The 20357-nt window shown below is 47.1% G+C and overlaps 2 long non-coding RNA genes across 2 annotated transcripts in view; both read right to left on the bottom strand.

Moving 5' to 3' along the window:
* Positions 1-20357, bottom strand: part of LOC135396590 (uncharacterized) — a 356249-nt gene that overhangs the window by 24866 nt on the left and 311026 nt on the right. The window lies entirely within an intron of this gene.
* LOC135397944 (uncharacterized) lies at positions 14300-16963 on the bottom strand. Its single transcript, XR_010423902.1, has 2 exons — positions 16890-16963; positions 14300-15929 (listed from the first exon to the last, which is right to left on the bottom strand). It is a non-coding gene; the product is annotated as an uncharacterized LOC135397944 (long non-coding RNA).

The following is a 20357-nucleotide window of genomic DNA, read 5'->3' as shown; positions in this document are numbered from 1 at the left end:
CGAAAAAAAGTTGGTGGTTTTGAGCGTTTGGTGGAAATGAGCAGGAGGGGAGAAGCTGCTCATAAGCACCAAACGTCCAGAACATCCGAATGCTCATATGCACCGAAAGGCGGGGGACCACAAAGACCGGATCTTCCTCTCCCGCATTTGGAACTAGGTCATAGGGTGAGAAAGGTGGAATGAATGGCGACTACCAAGGCCGCTTAGTGTGTCAGTTTGAAGTTTATGTAACAGCTTGGTCCTGCTTGTATGTAGTCAGAACGAATTTTTATGGAAGTTTATTTTCATCTATCAAGTGAGTCAATGGGTGTTTGAACGCCGTAGTGCCCGCCCATTTGGTCGAACGCCGTTTGGCCAAATGACGTTTGATCGAAGGCGTTTGATCGAAAGTCGATTGATCGACGCCGTTTGTTCGAAAGGAGTTCGAAACTGCATGCACTGTGTCATCCGCACCTAAGTGAACCCGGACATATGTTCGGAGGGGACCACGCTCTTTGTTGCTACAGCCCTGGGAGCCGAGTGCCTTTCGAGCTAGAGTCAAGTCTTTTGTCCTAGGCTGCCTCCATGGCTATGAAAATGAAGTTCAAATTGAAATCCATAAACGAGAAGGCGCTATTCGTTCTGGCTACAGTGAACACTCGTTATTATGCCCATGGTCGTTCCCGAAAATTTTGGTCATAATGCGGAATTGTCATATTAACGAGAGGGATTTGCAGAGCTTTCACTGCATTGTTCCCCAGGTGCATGGTCGTAAAGCGGGTATGTCAGATTATCGGGGGTCATATTAACGAGGGTTCACTGTACATACAAGCAGGACCAAGCTGTTACATAAACTTCAAACTGACACATTAAGCGGCCTTGGTAATCGCCATTCATTCCACCTTTCTCACCCTACGACCTTGTTCCAAATGCGGGAGAGGAAGACCCGGCCTTTGTGGTCGTCCGCGGAGGAGGAGGAGGAGGAGTGTCGTTGGGAGGAACCCGAGAGGTCTGCCTGCCTGATTAGGCGGCATGTTTCTCGGGAAGGGAAAGGTGGTGGAGAGGAGGAGAGGGAAGGGTGAAGTGGAAGACCGAGCGGAATCCGCTCGGGGGGAGGATAGCTGCGTCCAGGGGAACTGTGCCGGCATACGCCTATTACACATCTGAGGGAAACCCAGGAAAAACCCCAGACGGCACAGCCGGCCCGCGGATTCGAACCGCGGACCTCCCAGTCTCCAAGCGCACGCGTTACCGCTGCGCCACCGGAGCTGGTGTGGTCGTCCGCCTTTCGGTGCATATGAGCATTCGGATGTTCTGGACGTTTGGTGCTTATGAGCAGGTTCTCCCCTCCTGCTCATTTCCACCAAACGCTCAAAACCACCAACTTTTTTTCGGTGCATATGAGCGTTTGGAGGTTTTGAGCATTTGGTGCATATGAGGCACAACCTTCTGAAACTGTCGTGCAAGACGGCGAGTTGATTTTCGTGCTTTCGTGTTTTGAGTAGCACGGGGGTAGCTGTTGCGCGCGTAGCGTGTGACGAAGACTGTGCAAAATATAATATATTTGAGATATATAAAAATATATATCTCAAATGCAAAATGGTCACACAACCGTCGTAAAAAATGGACGCAAATACTAAATAATTGCAGTCAGCTGTGAAGAGTCTGTTCACGTGCCGATCGGTAGCAGTTTTAGCTCAATACAGCTTACAGAAACAGGATTTCTTGAAATGAATTATGAAATTACCAGTTCTGTTGAAACTAGAAGTTCAACTCACAGTGCGCGCACAAAATGATAAGAATCAAAGGAATGGCATAACCGAAGCAAAATAGGGAAGTCGACAATTATACGCTATGTAACCTGTCCGTATTCGGCATAGTAGCGGCTGTGGCTAGTAGTAGATGAAGATAACTTCTTTTTTTTTTCTATTTGGCTGCGATTCGTGTTATCGCTTTGTGAGATGACGAGAAGTGTGATCTTTCGCCACGAAATGTGGTCATTTCACTAGTTTATTTCAGTCGCCTCCATCGCATTACGCGGCGCTGATTGCCCACAGTTTGTCGTGAAACGATCGTTGTACTTGCGAGTAAACGGAGGATCCGTCTACAGACTTCAGAGTTCAATCCAAGAAATTGCATTTGCATTGCAGGATAGTTATCGTGCGACAAAAATTCCTCGTAGCAAAATGGATGCGACAGCACTCCTTCCCCTTGCCTACACAATAAACATTTACCGCCGTATTCTTGAACAAGCCTTGACTCGACGCTCCGCCTCGACTCCAACGAGTGAAGGAAAGTGGCGCTGTTCCACTCGAAGAGCTCATGCGTTTCATGAACCCGCTTCGAGGATTCCTCCGCCAAGGCGCTCCTCGAGAAACCGTCCTCGAATAAAGCTGTAGTCTCGTCCCCAGCCGTCTTTCGGGACCACTCGAAAATGTTAATTATCGTGCTTAAAACACACTTATGGCATGAAAAATAAATGTAATTCTTTACTTTATTTCGACCAACGTGCATTACAAATACAAACAAAACACACACAAAACACAACAAACGTGGCACAAAACACAGTCGATGGACCCAGCGAACGACCTGTCTTCCGCCATGACACCAGCCAAACTCGAGTTCAGGAGCGTTCTCGAGGTAGCACCGATCTTACCTCGATATTTTCGAGGAATGCACGGAGGAATTCCTCCACTCGGGGAGCGTTTCGAGTCAAGGTCGATTTATGAAACGCAAAACCGGCCTCGAGGAGCAGCTCGAGTCGAGTTTCGAGTCGAGGCTCGTTCAAGAATACGGCGGTTAGAGTGGTGCCCCCACCTTCCAATGCTCCGGTTCTTCGTTCAGTTCCCCCACACGTAGAAAACAAAGAAACTATTTGAAAAAAAAAAAAAAGGAACGAGACAAAGACGCGTGTGCTCTGGGGAAGGGGATTGGCTTTTATTCTTTTCTCTCTGGGCAATAGTATTCACGCCTAGCACTGACAATTGTTTTGTAACAGCCTGCTTTCCGCCCCTAACAGGCTTCGGTGTCATAGAAGTTGTCAGTGGCACTGGGAGACCGAAGTTGATTCGTCATGCGCAGCGAAGGGCGCAATTGTTATGATTCGAGCCTATTATGATAATCGCAGTTTCATTGTGATAAGTATTATAATAATAACGAATACAGTTCTATATGCCATTTGACAGCAGGGCTGCTTGTCCGTCGCGTAGCGAAAAGATTGCAACGAAACAGCTGTTGTACGAAATGCCGCAAACGTTCATTGTACACGCACGCATTGCTTACTAGGGGCAAAAATAGGATGCTACGATTTTTAGTTCTGTCCACAACAGTTGTTTCGATCCAAAGCCAATATGTTACTCTGTGGAAACCTTGCAAGAATGTCAGAAATACAAGCGAAGAGACACTCAAGAGCCAAACTCTTTGTTGCGTTCCCCTGTGATTCTCTCTTACAATGAGACATGAGATACAACAACTGAAGTAATGTCAACGCGTGCGTATTCTCGTTGTTTTTCCTCGGTCGTTCGTCCTGTGGCCATGTGTCACGTTGACCCGGTTGCAGCAGCACAGTGGATGCCAATCTCCCGTGAGGTGGTCTATTTCCAGGTCTCGCGTAACGGACTGTTACACTGGTTACACACTGGTCATTTCAGATCTATCCGCTGCGCCGTGGAGCACTACGTAGAAGGTAAAGAGCATGTTGGTTGGAACTCATCAAAGGAAGACGTCACCTTTGTCGAGAAACACGCCCCCGGGTAGCGGTAGGGAGGATTTGTGTCAAATAAACCTGGGTTGCTAGTTGAACGCCGTCCGTGTCTGTCGTGTTTGTGTTCGTTCACCACGATGCGTCGCCGAGAAAGCACGAATTCAGCTGAAATCGCCCGCAGAGCGCTGTCGTCACTTCCGCACTTCGTTCGCAGACCATGGCGCAGACGATATCACCAGGGTTCAACTGATTTCGGTATTATCGCTGCTGAGTAGACTTTTCATGCTGCTCTCATTTGTTCTGAGCAACGACCGCTCGTCAAAAACGCTTAGGAAACGTTCCTGGGTGGGTTTCTGCGAATCTGCAGTTGTGAATGTAGAAAGGAGCGTGTAAAAAAGGGAAAAATAGATTTCCCCCATTTCCTGTCTTTTTTCTTTTTTTCGCTAATAGAAAAATCGGGAACTCAGACTCGGTGAAAAGCATGGCGACAAATGATGCGCAATGGTTCTTTGTGCTTTGTTTCTATGATGTTGTTTTACGCTTGATACACATAACCAACCAGCCAAGCAAATACAGTCGACACTAGTACGAGAATACAGTAGCATTTTAGTAGTTATATTATTTTTCTCTTTGGAATACAGCGTACTGAGGAACGTAGACCGGGACAACGTCACACGCGAAATTGATACATTAGGGAAACGGCACAGGGAAATGTGACGGGGTTTTCATTTCGTCATTTCGACTGGGACATTTTACCCAACGCCGTTTTCATCGAACGCCGATTTATCATCCCTTGCCTTTCGTCGTCCCTCGTCTCGGGATTTTACTGTCACGCAAAGACAATTCTCCAAAGCATCGGGGTGCACAATCGGTTATGAAAAGCAGAAAAGCGTGAACGCAAATACAAGAAAACGTACATCTGGTAAAAACGTCTGTGATCTTGTCAGCCTGCTGGCCGGCATCAGCCCCACGCCATCATCATGTCTTCATGTGCGTGTGTTGTTGTAATCTTGTATTTTGGTTCGTTAGAACGGATGCCCGGAAATGTTTTCTTCCCTGTCCCGCAATAATTATACTTTTAGCCACTACACGAGGAGTTCCTCGTGACATTCGCACTTTAGGAATTAGCTAACTCTGAAATTAGCCGCAGGAATACCGCTGGTAGCCTGAATAACGCGGTCAGTCGGGGACATTTTTGGAGCGGGAACGGGACATTTCGGTAAGGAAGTTTTGGTGTACGGACTTTTTTTTTTTTTCGGGGATATTGTTTTCTACAACCATTCTTCGCTGTTTGCGAAGACAACGCCGATAGCTACTGTCATAATAATAATAATTCGAGGCTTTACGTCGCGAGACAACTGCGATCAGTTACTGTCATGAAACAGGTTCTCCGTTCATGGGCTTATCCCCTTTACTATATACTGAGCCTATACTGAGATTATGACAATAACGTGAAGGTAATGGCAAATGCTATGAGCACGATATGGAGAAATGCAACGAAATAAAAGCAAGTTTCTCACAGACACGTAGCTTATTGACGTACTGTCAGTGTGACTTCCCTGAGAGGAACATGCGACGCATATGACACGCTACTGCTATTTCCTTTTCATGTTCACTCCCAAAATCGAAAATTCTCTTTCCACACCCAAGGTAATCGAGTATAGCTTTAGAGCAGGTTTGCTAGCCAATTTTAGATAGCTTTTAATTATGACAGCCAAGCACTCATAACGTTGTACTCGCGCGCTTTAGCCCGAAGAGGAGAAAGCCAGTTCGCCGCGTGACTCAGAAGAGGCACCCGAACATATGTATGTATATCCAATATCTTGCACATCCTCGAAGGAGGAGAAGCAGTCGCCAAGTAAAGATGCTCCAGAGCAGTCGTGTGTTTTGAGCATCTAGACGAGCGAGAAGTTGTGTAGCGGACGCCGGACGACGACAACGATGGCCACGCGCGTGGAGCACCCGCTTCTCAGTTCCACCGGCGCGGTCGTGGAGATAGGCCACCGTCATCGCCTCTCCGTGGCATACCATCATCGCCGGCCGGGACTCATGTAGAGGAAGACCACCGTCCTCTACATTTGGTGACCCGCACGAAGAACATCACGTCCGGAGCAATTCGGCCCTTCACCATTCCAAATTTTGCAACAGTTTCAGTGGCATGGTGCTGAGCACCCCATCCTGGAAGCCTCTCAACCCAACGACGCCCTGCGTTCACGCAACGACCAACTCAACTGCGACTCGACTCCTTCGAACCGTCTCATCCACACGCCACGAACTGGTCACATTTCCAAAGGCTTCTTCTGCTCGGCAAGACCACAGCTGTCCTGCAGACGCCGTATTGCGAAGCACATCCCTCCGGCACACACGCGCGTCACAGATTGAGCCGCCTGCACTCCTACCGCATCTCGGTACTCTTCACTCCTCTTCTCACGCTCCTCACTGCCGGCCGCGACACTCGAGCCTTGCGCTCACCTGCCGGTCGCGGCAGTCGCGGCAGCCGACGCCTTTGCACGCTTCAGCCCGTCTCGGCACCTCACTCACTCCACCTGGGACTCTCGAGCTTCGGCTCCCGTGCCGGTCGCGGCACCCCAGAACCACGTCACCGAGCGCCTCACTCTCTCTCGCTCGTCTCTACCTGATGGATCGCTGTTCCCGTCTTCATCCTCTGTGAAATGCCGCCAATGTGTGCCGTGCCCCTGTTCGACCACACGTCACCACGTCTGCACGTCTACCACGGTCGCCCTCAACTGCAGCTTTTCCCAGACGCGTTACCTGGACTCCAGCTCTTGCGATGCGACGCTGGACGACGACAACGATGGCCACGCGCGTGGAGCACCCGCTTCTCAGTTCCACCGGCGCGGTCATGGAGATGGGCCACCGTCATCGCCTCTCCGTGGCATACCATCATCGCCGGTCGGGACTCATGGAGAGGAAGACCACCGTCCTCTAACATTGAGCACGCGACCATTAGAATATCCCGCGAAACGTTCGTCCTGAGTGTCAGCTGGATAGACTGCTTGGAGGGGACCTTGCCCCAGCATGATTAAAGTTCCCAGGAGCAGACATAGCAGTGGGGCAGACACTCAAGCCCCCACGTAGTTGTGTTAGTGTATATCACACAAACAAATGTCGTTGACTAACAACGCAGTGTGGGGTTGGTATGACATTTCAGACGCGACGGAGCTACGGCAGACGAGGACAATACGGAAAAGGGCTGTGTGGTGCCGTACTGTCCTCGTCTGCCGTAGCTCCGTCGTGTCTAAATGCCGTTGATCACACATTTTCCGCGGCACCCTTTTTCTTCTTGTCTTGATGGGAAAGTTATGCATCAACTTGTACAACTTCAGCAAGGTGAGTTGCATTGTTGCATTTTTGGTGATACGATATGCCATGGAAAACAGTTGACATGGGTACAGAAATACCATGTTTTTATTTTTATTTTACTAAGTTATTTAACTGACTAACTACTAACTACCACGTTTTTGTGGCTTCATAAGAAGAACTATTAGCTGGGAAGCCACATACGTAAGGACGCGTACATTTTCACTTGCAAGAGGCAAGGACGTCGGCAGATGGAAGGAACGTTATACGGAAGGTTTTCGAGATCGTGCAATGCGAAAGACAAGAATACATAACACAGAAGTAGTCCCACAGCATATGCCTAATCTAATTTTATGAATCCCCCTCCCCCCCCCCAAAAAAAAGGTAAATTTTGTCAAGATTTGCTGTTTCTTGTTCTATCTCTTTATTTTGTTTTTCTTTTTGCCATAAAAAAAGGATTTGACCGACAAAATCCCCTTGCCTACATAACGAATGTTTATCATGGTGCAGACGGTACCTGAATTCAGTCATACGCGTTACATTACGGCACACACGTGCGTGATTCGGTGACGGTTTTTTCTTTTTGTTTTTTGCGTGTGTTGCTGGACACGTTTCCTTGTCGACAGACAGTGCTGTGCGTAGCGGCGCTACTAACACAGCAGCTCTTTTCGCTACTTTTTCAGTAGCGGAGGAGCGCTCGCGCTAAATTTCTAACCAATAGCGGAAAAATAATTCCCGCTACAAATTTTGGTAACGTGTCCGATGCTGCTACCGCTACTTTAGTGGGCAAGACAAAAGAAGTAACTCGTATTCCACGCCATTTCACTTCGACAAAGTATCCGTGTCACAATCCGGCATGACCAAAGTGATATTTTCTAATTTCTGTACGCTCTTATTCTGCCTAGAATAAAGTTCAGAGCTGGTATCGATATTTTTCGTGCTTATTGTTCCTGCATAAAACAATATTTTATTGTCTAAGCGTTGTGTGGGCTCTACTCATCATGGTTACGTGTTCGTCATAAAAAAATATCTTACGAGGCAGCTTGGCAGTAGCGCCGGTACATATTTCCTTCCGGTAGCGGTACCGCGCTACGTTTCGGAATGAGTAGCGGCGTTTCAGAGGAGTAGCGAATAGCGGTACTCCGGTACATAAGTGCCGACCGAAGGGACAGGACGGAGGCAAGCTGGTGCATAACCCGGTTCCTTCAGTTCGACTAGAAACAATGAAGCAAAAAATATAAAATAAATAAAGGAGCAACACGAAGAAGCGTGTGTTTGGAAGACGGAAGAGAATTAGCTCGTAGCCTTTTCTGTGTTCACATTCATTGCCTAGCAGTGACAATTCTTTTGTAGGAGCCTGCTTGTTGCCCCTAACAGCTTTATCTAACACGCAGGATGCCAGTGACGCTTGCAGTAACCGAATATGATTCAGCATGCGCGGCGAGGTGTGCAACTGTTCAAACGTATTGCGATAATTAGGTACATTACGATAATTATGTTGATGATACCGATTACAGTTTTATATTCCCTTGAGACCATGGCTGCTTGCGCACCGAAGATAGTGCTGCACGAAATGCTACAGTCGTTCATTGTACCGCTAGATTTGGACCACAGGCACACTACACGCACGTATTGCTCTCTAGGCGCAAACATAGGGTTCTACGATTTTTAGTTCGTTCACAACAACGATTATGAGCCAAGGCCAGTATGTTAGGCCGAGGGCACGTTGCGAGAATGCGAGAAAGACAAACAAGGAAGCACACAAGAGACACGTTTCGAAGCCTTATGCGTTCCCTCATGATTTTCTTTTACAATTAGACAGGTGGTACAACAACCGAAGGAATGTGAACGGGCGCGCTTTCCCATTATTTGTCTCGGTCTCGCCGTGTGCCATGCTAACCCGATTGCAGCAGGTCAGTGGCAGAGGTGGGGAAATTACTTTTATTTTGTAATGCATTACATTACTCATTACCTTTTGGATATTAGTAATGCATTAGTAATGTCATTACTTTAACGAAGTAATGGCATTACTCTGGCATTACATTTACATTTTAGGGCATAAGCCTCAAAGATGCTATGCATAAGTTTTTCCCTTGCTTTTTTTTTTCTGTAGGCAATAGCCACCCGAGTATCCCCAAATTGGTGCCACTAAATCCCCGCAGAAGCGAGTCTGATAGGCAAAAACTATCGATAAGATTTATTGCAAATGCCTTTTCTAGCATAATGGAGCCGGCGGATGAAGTCCAGCCTACGGAAAAACTGGCAGAAGAACTATACCTCTGACAGCACAAGAGAAACTAACACGGGACCATACCAAAACAGTGAATCACTACAGCAATAATTACGTGTTACCTTCATAGAGGCTATGTTTCTATTTCAGTGATTATCCTTTACTCTAAATGTACACAGGAGAAAATCGGTGATATCATCATGTAGACACTTGTGACACACACCGCCGGCTGTTGAACGCTTGCAGAATTCCCCAGGCCGCGCCTTTCTCTTTCCATGTTGCCCTGTGCTCATTGTTAAAGGCGGGTTGAAGAGAACCTGGATGTTCCAAATCTTTGCGTGGCGCAATGAACATTCGACAAAAGTAATGCCACCCTGCATTACTTAGTCGGAATGTAATGCATTACCATTACTCATTACTTGCTGGCAAAATGTAATTAATTACCATTACTCATTACTCAAAAGTAATGCATTACTCCCCACCTCTGGTCAGTGGTCCGAAATCTCGCGCAAGTTGGTCTATTTCCTGCTCTTGCATAACGTACTCAAAGCGTTAGAAGACTTTTGTGGGAGAAGAATACAACTTTTCACGATACCGCGGGACGTTGGAGAAGGTAAAAAAAAAAAAAAAACAAGACGAGAACATATGGTGAGACTAAAGGAATGTACGGGTCAAATTTCAGGTATGTTAGTACAGGCATTGTGATATTGCTATGAACATGCCCATGCTGAGTTCATCGTACTGCGGAAGCGGCCATTCGCTTGGCGAGGGTAAAAAAACGGGATTAGGCAGTGAGGCAACTGTAGCAAACATAGAAAAAGAGGAGATGGAACACAGCCATTAGAAATTCGTAAATGCATATATTGTTTATGATAACATCCGGGTCGACCTGAACCGCATCACATCGTACGCTCTTGGATAGCCGCAAGTGAAAGTTGGCACCACTGTGGTAATCTGAAAAAGTCAAAATGCACAAAAACTTGGCAATGCTCCCATGGGCAGAAATGAAATATCGAAGAGAGATACACAGCAGAAGACAGTTCCAAACCTAGAGAACGCTGTCCATCCTCACACTTAGACTCCTGTGCTGTACCTCAGACTATCAACAAAAAAACAAAAAAAAAATCATCGGGGGGAGTCGTAATACAGGTGCTTCTCAGTCCTGCCCCCAGAGTCAAGGCAATGACACTAGACTAAGACCACTGATGCCTAAGACCATACAAGGAGGGCAAAGGCCACAGTTTGAATTGCCTACGGGGAATAACAAATAAATAAGAGCAAGCGCACTGCACCAGTACAAAGTTACAATCACTTGGTTACAACTTACCGTTTCTCTCTCGCCAGCCGCCGACGCAGCTTGCGGACTGATTTCCAACCGCAACTCCACGGTTTCCGAGGATTCTTGCACGGCCGTGTCATTGCCGCGCGTTTCCAGTTAGTGCGAAGCGGCAGCAGCAACGATACTATGAACGTGCAGCCTACCGCAGTACCAACAGTTCAAATCAGAACACGACAGTCAGCACCTGTCAACACGGCGTGAATGAATGCGTCCCGCAGCACAGCGGCGGCACAGCCAGAGCAGTACGCAACCAACGTGACGTAACCACGTAACGAACACAAGTGACGCAAGCGCCACCTTTCGCAGAATACTGGAGTTGATCACACGGTAGTTACATGCTCCGCCACGATGTGGCCACCGAAAATCCTGTATAGTTACGGTTTGGTCGGAATGTTTTGGAATGGCTTGGGAACGTAATAGACCTCTACCTGTTTGTAAACAAATGACGTCATAATGTTCGACAGCGCCACGAGTTTGGTAGAGTTGAACTACGTTCAAAGCTAGAGGCGAACAAGGTCGCGCCCGAAAGCCACGGTCTTGAGGGGATTACGATGGTCTCTGAAAAGGACGCGACCTTCGGTCCTACTTATCTTTCAACAGGAGGCAGCGAACAATTGCTCATTCGTGGAACTCAGCTCTCCCCTTCCGATCTGTTTTGGTTTCGGTGTGTCTACCAACGTCATGATGACGTTTCTCGGGTAGAGGTTTATAACCTGCGCTGTGCTCTTCCAATCATGCTGAAATTTTCAGCAATTGTTTTGCGCATAATTACCCATCCACTGCCACTTCTATGCTGGTGTGGTGACATTAGAACACCTCGAAACAGAAAGCCAAAGAAAGGCATTTTTTCATGTTTTTCTGAAGGCGCTTCCGGATTATCGGCGTCATATATCAATAAGAGCGAGACGGTCCACCCTCCACGTATCACAGAACAACACAACGCAACAAATTGTGCGCCGCTATCTGCTCTCCCTTTTGCACCAGTTTCGTACAAAGACCACCCATAATCGGATATATTGGCATGTTCCAGGCCTTATGGCGACGCAACCGCATGCCTGGCCGAAAATCGGAAGACGGTCCCCCGAGTCAAGAATCGTAGCTTCCGAATGGCACCAGTTTCACCACCAACAAACGAAAATGAGAGCTACAGGTCTGGTACAAAGTTGCCTCTTTTTAAGAAGGGAGTGAGACCATAGCCTTAAGGTAATGGGAGTAGATAAGGTATGTCAAACTATTTGTGTGGCAACATGTTGCACGTGCCGCAGGGTAAGGCTGCGGATAATTTTGACCCCCTGGGATTCTTTTGACGACGCCGGAGTCTCCGGCACACGGTGTTAGAATTTTGGTGAAACACCCTGTATGGCACGGTTCTTATCGATTCGTTATAAAGAAATACGCCCACTGCTCAACACACATACATGCACAATCCATCTGCATGGAAGAATGCATGTTCTGGTATAATCCCAACCGAAAGTCCCTAGCTGGAACCTGTTGGAAATTCAACTGGTTCCACATTAAGAGGTTTTATATGGTGCGCCGAGAATTCGGCGCACGCTAAAGAACCCTCAGGTGGGCAAAATTAATCCACAGACCCGACCACTGTGGCGTCGCTCATGATCACAGTTGTCTCACGACGTAAAGCCACGAATTATTATTAAGAGGTTTATAGAACAATTCGCAGCTGGAACCACCTGGATACCCTCCTGATGGATGCAGCGGGACCAACCTTGATGGATCTACTTGGACCCTGCTCCATCTGAGGTTGACTTCAAGTGGAGCAGGGTTCAGAATGGCACTCACACGAACACATGATTCTGGGTTAACGGCAAAATATTTATGCCATATTAACTAAGTATAAGAAAGCTAATACCCCCGGAGTCTTTACGACAGGAATTTGAATCCTTGAAGGAAAGCTTCGGAACTCACCGAGAATTCGACACAGATGGGTCGAAGACCAACACTGCGGCGTAGTGTGCCATGGTAACGGAAGGGGATTCTCTGACACACTGGCTGGACAATATACCCTACCCATTTTCAGTGCGGAGGTTCCTGCCATGATTTTAGCTCTTCGTTTTATCTTGTAACGCCAGAGGAAATCGTCCGTTATCTACATTGATTCACTCAGCTGTTTGCAAGCTGCCATAAGGAAAGAAGGTTTCCATGTTCTGCTGTGCTGGGTGGGGATCCCGGGAAACGAAATGGCTGACCAAGCTGCTGTGGCCGCTCTCCACAACAACATTCTTCCAGGTGGAGCTCCCTTCCAGGATTTGAAGCTAGCGCTCGTAAGAAGCATTGCTTGTAAATGGAAACAAGTTTGGAGGGAACAGATGGAAAATAAACTTCAGTTGGTTAAGCCAACAGTAGGTAAACGGTGGTATGGCATGAAAAATCGTTTCAACGAGGTTCTCTTGTGTTGGGTATACCTTCGCAACTCATAGTTTTTGCTTGCTGGGGGGGAATCCCCCATGGCTGTGCGCACTGTGACAAACAGATTTCGCTGCTTCATACACATCACTTGCCCTCTTTATGAATGCCATCGGCAGCAGCACTTTCGTGAACTTTATGCATATTGCCTACAGCTTCACCCAGTCATGTTGGTGGGTGATGAACGCCCTCATTCCTTTTGAAAGAATATACAACTTTCTTAAGGACACGGGGTTTTTAAACTTCATATGATGTAAAGAACGAGAATTGGCCAAGTTGTTTCAATTCATATGATGTTGACAGGTTCAACGCTGAACATTCTGTTTTGCTTCACTTGTCTGCACCATTCCTTGACCTTTTTAGACTTCATATGACAGTTGACAGGTTTTACTGCTCAACGTTTTGAACATCAAACTCAGTAGTGCAGTGTTTTACTTCTCCGACATTCCTTGGCGCATTAGAGCCGTCGTCGCTCATGCGCCAGTAAAACCTATCTCATCATCATCATGAGCAGACCGTTTCGGAAGGAGAGCTCTCTTGGGGACACATCGTGAGCAGCGACGATATCTTGGAAGCTCAGAGGACTGACGGCCTTTGTCAGCGGATGTCAAGTTGACTGGAGATCCGGTAAACACCAAAGACGCTGAGAAGAGGTACGACTCCTACTATCTGAGTAGTCGCGGTTATATGAACCCGAAAGAAACGGGTCTAGTTATCTTATTGCACCTCCTCACATCAATCCTTCTAGAAGATTAGTTGGCACGGCCAGATGGGGGATGATTCGCAATAAACCAACCCGACCCGTTTCTGTCGCGTTCGTGTAACCGCGGCTAGTGAGTATGGTATGTCAAAAGTCTAAACCACGTGGAGGGCATCCACCTGACTTACTTCAACCGATTGTTAGCCAGAAACCATGGCAGAAACTTATCCCAGAAGTCCCAGTGGTAACCAATATCTGTTAGTTGTTACACATCACTTCACGAAGTGGCTTCAGCTTTACCCGCTGCAGAAACTTGTGTCAGCTCAGATCCGGCACCGGCTGCTGCACATCTTTTCCCGGTTTGGATTCCCGAACCAGCTCATCACCACCCACACAACCAAGGCGCATCCTAGGGACGTCAGCATGTCGCCAGCCGGACAATCAGATATCCATAAGACGTCCCGGATGGTCCGGATGACACACTCTTGGACATCATCAGGACTCCCATTGCAACAGCGGGGGACTTAATTTTGGTAGTCCTGGGGATGTCCATGAGTAAATGTTTGTAGATGTCTGGAATACAGCATTTAATATTGAAATGTATTGAATATAATATTGAAATTTATTATTGAACGTTATTAGCAGCATTTAATATTAAAATGTATTGAAATTTAATATTGAAAGTTATTAGCAGAGGCACAAATGAATCAGAGGAAATGGGTGGGACTGAGGTTAGGTCAGGTCAGCTGAGTCCGTATTCCATGTGTGGAGAGAGCCCATGTAGACTGTGCATCCGTTGTGACTGAGGTTTGGTTTGGTCTGGTGAACACGTATTCCATGTGTCGAGAGGGCCCATGTATAGACTGTGCATCCGTCGTGACTGAGGTTAGGTTGGGTCTGGTGAACACGTATTCCATGTGTCGAGAGGGTCCATGTATAGACTGTGCATCCGTCGTGACTGAGGTTAGGTTGGGTCTGGTGAACACGTATTCCATGTGTGGAGAGGGCCATGTAGACTGTGCATCCGTTGTGACTGAGGTTAGGCTGGGTCTGGTGAACACGTATCCCATGTGTTGAGAGGGCCCATGTAGACTGTGCATCCATCGTGACTGAGGTTAGGTTGAGCCTGGTGAACACGTATTTCATGTTTCGAGAGGGCCCATGTAGACTGTGATCCGTCGTGACTGAGGTTAGGTTAGGTCTGGTAAACACGTATTCCATGTGTCGAGAGGGCCCATGTAGACTGTGCATCCGTCGTGACTGAGGTTAGGTTGGGTCTGGTGAACACGTATTCCATGTGTCGAAAGGGTCCATGTAGACTGTGCATCCGTCGTGACTGAGGTTAGGTTAGGTCTGGCGAATACGTATTCCATGTGTCAAGAGGGCCCATATATACTGTGCATCCGTCATGACTGAGGTTAGGTTGGGTCTGGTGAACACGTATTTCATGTGTCGAGAGGGCCCATGTAGACTGTGATCCGTCGTGACTGAGGTTAGGTTAGGTCTGGTGAACACGTATTCCATGTGTCGAGAGGGCCCATGTAGATTGTGCATCCGTCGTGACTGAGGTTAGGTTGGGTCTGGCGAACACGTATTCCATGTGTCGAGAGGGCCCATGTAGACTGTGATCCGTCGTGACTGAGGCAGATAGTCCACAGTAGCCCTTCCAGCAGTCAGTGTATATTGTGGTCCCCTTTTCCACATTGGCATCGATGAGGGCAAGGAGCGTGTTTTTGTCCCTTTTGTTGTCAGGACAAACGGCAAGTCGGAGCTCCTTTGTGTCCACATCGATAAGGCCCAGGATCCAGGTCCCCTCCACAACACGACCACGTTGGTATTTGCGTCGGCCTATTTTGCATTCGTCGATTTCTACGACGTGGTTTGTGCCTCCGATTTTTCCCCTGTGCACGTCTGAAAGGGAGTCAGTACACACTTCCCTGCAGTACGAATACCAGTCTGTGACTGTCGCTTCGGACATGGTACTGTCCAGGGAGGCTTCTTTTACTGCTTGCCGGAAGGTCATTTTTGTTGCGAAGCAGTAGGTGAGTATCAGTACTTGCTCCGGCGCCAATCGAATGTTCTCAAACCAGGTCCCAGTAGTGGTGGACTGGCAAAATTCCGGGTGGTTGCGGCGGCACCGAAAGCGACCGAAAGTGCGCTGGCACGGCTTTGACTCTACAGGTTTTCTCGTCCATTTTAGTCCAAGTGCCATCTGAATTAGTCCAGGTGCCATCTGAAATAATCCGAGCGTCATTCAATTTAATCCGGGCGCCATCTGAAAAAATCCAGATGCCATTTAAATTAATCCGGGTGACATCTGAATTAATCCATGGTGTTTTTAAGCACTACAACCGTGTACTCACACGAGGGACGTCCCCGCAGAATATTCTACAGGCATGTAGTGGAAGGAAAAGTAAAATGTTGCTGACAGGACCTAAATTCTGCTGCGTCTTATGTTGAGCATTCGCACGGCGCCGAGATATCGAGTGTTAAAGCAGAAGCATAGCAGACGACACCATTGGTCATGTCGTCTGCTACAGAATATCTTCTGACCAGAACTACTGGATATTTCGCGGAGTTAGAATAGCGCAAAAAGGCATGGCTCACATAGCAGACGACACCACTGGTGCTGTCGTCTGCTACAGAACATCTTCTCACGGAGCTGCAAGATATTCCACGCGGTTAGAAGAGCACAAAATGCATGACTCACATAGCAGACGACACCATTGGTCCTGCCGTCTGCTACGGAATATCTTGTGACTAAGCTGCGGGATGTCTTTCCGTGCTCTTCAAAACGCAGAGAATATCCTACGGCAGAGTCACAAGATATTCCTTCGCAGACGACAGAAACACTGGTGTCGTCTGCTAGAACATCATATGCCTTTTCGCGTTCTGCTAACCGCGCGGGATATCCTGCAGTTCAGCCAGAAGATATTCTGTAGCAGACGACAGCACCAGTTGTGTCGTCTGCTATGTGACTCATGCCTTTTCGCGCTTTTCTAACTGCGCGAAATATCCAACTGTTCAGTCAGAAGATATTGTGTAGCAGACGACAGCACCAGTGCCGTCGTTTGCTATACTTTGTGGAAACCCGGTGTTTCCACAACCTCGGGGCGTCAGTCCGTCCGTTCCGTCGCCAAGGAAGACACAGCAAACGAAAAGGTTCAAACAACAAACAAGGTTTATTCCATACCTTTACACAGCGGTTCGACCCGCAACCGCCGTAACAACCGGCAGCCACCCGAAGACCTTTCCGCACGGGAAAACGCTTGCTTAAATACGAACGACCACGCCCCCCTACAACAGTTCCGCAGCCACAACAGTAGATAATGCCAGCAAATAATGATAACAAAGTTCAGCCCGGCGAAACGTGAAAACAGATAAAGTCCTACAACTTCCGCTCCAACTCCCAATATCTCAGCGTCGTGCGAATGTTCCACATAAGACACGGCACACCTTCAGTTCCATCAGTAGTTTCTTTTTTACTTTTTCTTCCACTAAAATACTCTACAAAGATGTCCCTGTGTGAACACACGGTTATAGTGCTTAAAAACACCATGGATTAATTCAGATGGCACCCGGATTGAAATTGAATAGCATGTTGATTTTTTTCAGATGGCGCACGGATTAAATTGAATGGCGCTTGGATTATTTCAGATGGCACCTGGACTAATTCAGATGGCACTTGGACTAAAATGGACGGGAAAACCTGTAGTTGGTGGCCACAACGGGGGCATATCATGGTGGTAGGGACCAATCCTTTGTCGTGAATCCATGTCACTGTTCTTTCAGTGTCCGTAAGTATTCGTCCGAGAGTGAAGAGGTTCATGACGGACGTTTGCGGAGCTTCTCGAGATGTGTCGTCTGCTTTACTGTCGCTGTGGTTAGAAATGTTATAAAAGTGTGATTTTCTGTGAAATGTTGCTGTTGTTTTGTGTATAATATATGTTTATTTAGTGGTTACGATATAAAATACGTCCCAAAAATACGAAGCTTTTAGATAATAAACTCGAAAATTTGTATACTTTTCCTTTTTTCCCGGATAGTGGCGCTGAAGCAGTGAGGAAGGGGTGAGAAATAGATGCCTCGATCACTGTTGTTTGCACAGGGGTGACACAAACCCGCCATTGTTGTAACTACCCTCAAGCGGGTGCTTTTGGCAAAACTGCCATCTTTCCCTGGTCGCACGTCATAGAAAACGTCATTTTGAGGTCATGTGACTTTGTTTACATGTCGTTTTGCCGCTTACCGACATTTTTTCGTCGGCATAACGCCAAGAGATGAACGTGTTTTGCCAGCGTAAACTATGCAGTGCTTCTTCCGCAACATGGTAGCCATTTCTCTTTAATTTAAGTACATCACATCGGCTTAGGGAGTCTTAACGCGCGGTCGTCATCACATCTTTGGAAGTCGTCAACAATACGAGGCCTTATGTGTAAAACTGCGCGTTTTACTGCGAGATTATCGGATAAAAATGATTACCGTGATCGAAAAACATCCAAAACGTCGCGCAGAAACAACAACCGCATTATTTACAAACGGTTTGGCCGCCGATCACGGGCGCCGCCATCTTTGAGGTCACGTGTGCCTTGACGTTTGCTGTGACGTGCGACCAGGACCTGTCCAGGACGCATTGCGTTCGCCCAGCACGATTTCGTCTACGGAGCAATGCATTGGATGCCACCCCTGTGGTTGTTTGGTCTGCAAGGTCTGCAACGTTGAAGGTTAATTTCGTAGAATAAATTTTAAAAATCCACTTTTTTAAAAGTAATTTTGCCTTGAAAAATATAAGGATTTTACCATCAGCCTCCATGAATGGTGTTTTTGTGGTTTTGTTGCTATTTTTTCTCTCTAGAAGCCGTGGTATCGATCCTAAAGTTTTTCAAGTTTCGCAATTTTCCTCCTACTTCGCGATTTTTGTGTGGAAAATTAAACCATTAAATTTTACTGAATATTTTTCCTTGACAAGGCCTCGTGGAATACTTCAACAGGAAAAATCGCAAGACACGTAACTCTTGTAGTCATTGCAGGAAAAAAAGAGGAAGTATTCGATTTTCCAAAATTCGCTACAATCGAGCGTAAAACACGCAATGAAGAGCTCGGAAGAGACGCCTGAAACCAACGTAGCTTTATAGAACGAGCCTTCCTCTACAAGATATTAAAAAATCTCGAGGGTGTTTTTTCGTATACAGGAGAAAATATTTTTTTTGTAGTAGAGGGTATTACGGCCATACTTACCCACGTTGCATGTATCCGGGGGGGGGGGGGGGTGCTATATTTGTTTCTTGGGCTCCCGATTTAATTCATCGTATTTCCGATTTTTTTTTTTTTTCTGGTTGGTTTTCAATATCACAACCACCCGGACCAAAGGAACATGGCTCCAGTTGAGCGCTGTGGAGTTCCATTTCACCAGTATGAATATTATAGGCACGTAGACGCATGTTCAGTTGATGAAAGTTCCCTTTAACTGTCACATTTAAATGCTGAACAATTCAGCAAAAATATTAACCACGAAAAGTCTAACAAATTATAACGCTAGGGGAAAAGACGAACGTGCAAAATAGTCATTGACATGGCAGTACTGGAAACGACGGAATCTCGTGGTGGTGGCTCATCGTCCATGCTGTCCTAGGGTCCAGTGAGGCTCACAGCTATATAAAGCCTTGCACCATTCGCATATGGAAGCGTATACCTGCGGATATCCGCAAGAAACTTCTGGGTTCGGATGAAATATGGACGCTTGCTATGATCTGCGAATGGCGCCGGATCAGGAGCGGGTCAGACTCGGATAAACCGCGAGATTGCGCCATCAGTTTGCTTCACCCTAGGTACAGAACATAGAGTACAAGGTGTACAAAAGCCGCTCGCGCATCCACTGATATCTATCTATAAAGGCTGGATGGCGCATGGGAGAGGGGCTCGCGGGGGAGAGGCGTGCGTTCGGGCCGCCATGTTGGGAGGCCCTAAGCGCGGTAACATCTCATTACGGCCGAAGTCTCATTACGGCCCAAGTCTCATTACGGCCGAAAGTCTCATTACGGCCGAAAATCCTTTAATCCCCAAGTGTCTCGTTACGGCCAAAGTCTCAATACGGCCGAAGGTAGTCTCATTACGGCCGAAGATGTCTCATAACGGCCAAAAAGAAAAAAGAAGCATCCACCATATTAGCTGTGTATATACTGTGTTTTATGCTTCCCAAAATGTGTCCGAGGCGGTGTGCCCCCACGGCTTGTGTCACACACAATGGTTCATGCACACAATATTGCGACAGTGTTTCGTGCATCCCTCGTGAAAAATGTTTTTATTGTCATATGTGTCACACGATATTTGTATGTGTTACGCCATTTTCTCTCAGTATTCAAGCAACATCCTACTCGTTGGTTCTGTGAGCGAACTGTGTGCGTGTTCTGAAAAGTACTCCACAAGGGAGCCCACTGGGAGCTCCAGGAGCCACATGATCTATGACCATGATCTTCTCCCCCACTAGCTGCCTTCTACAATTTACGTCCACCTGAAATTTAAAAAAAGTACCTAAGGCACAGAACAAAATGACGTATGCTTTTGTTTGATGATGACCATGAGACATATGCTGTCAAGCAGACTTTTTTTCCATATATTCAAAACATATTCAAGAATTATGGAGAACAATGACAATTACGTC

Source organism: Ornithodoros turicata, chromosome 6 (genome assembly GCF_037126465.1).
Source record: "Ornithodoros turicata isolate Travis chromosome 6, ASM3712646v1, whole genome shotgun sequence".
NCBI lineage: Eukaryota > Metazoa > Arthropoda > Arachnida > Ixodida > Argasidae > Ornithodoros > Ornithodoros turicata.
This window is presented reverse-complemented; position numbering and strand designations above follow the sequence as displayed.